The sequence below is a fragment of the Phytophthora infestans genome, genomic scaffold (assembly GCF_000142945.1).
Source record: "Phytophthora infestans T30-4 supercont1.93 genomic scaffold, whole genome shotgun sequence".
NCBI classification, from domain to species: Eukaryota; Oomycota; class Peronosporomycetes; order Peronosporales; family Peronosporaceae; genus Phytophthora; species Phytophthora infestans.
In genome coordinates, this window is record NW_003303666.1 from 197,638 (window position 1) to 197,897 (window position 260).

The following is a 260-nucleotide window of genomic DNA, read 5'->3' on the forward strand; positions in this document are numbered from 1 at the left end:
TTCCCCTCGCTGGTGCCCTCATCAGCATCAGCACACTCCACTTTTTCTCCAACACCTTCACCGAGGGTTCTACTCCTCTCCTTTTCATTTTCCGTCGTGTTCACACTTGTTACGTAATTATCAGGCCATTCACTCTGCCCCATGAAAGCAAAGATACACTCTGCTTCCATTGAAGGCTCGGTTAACTGTGGCAGCCGATAGGGACCAACCCAGTTGTAGTTGGCGGGCTGCCTAGTTTAAATGACGTTCTTGAACGACGG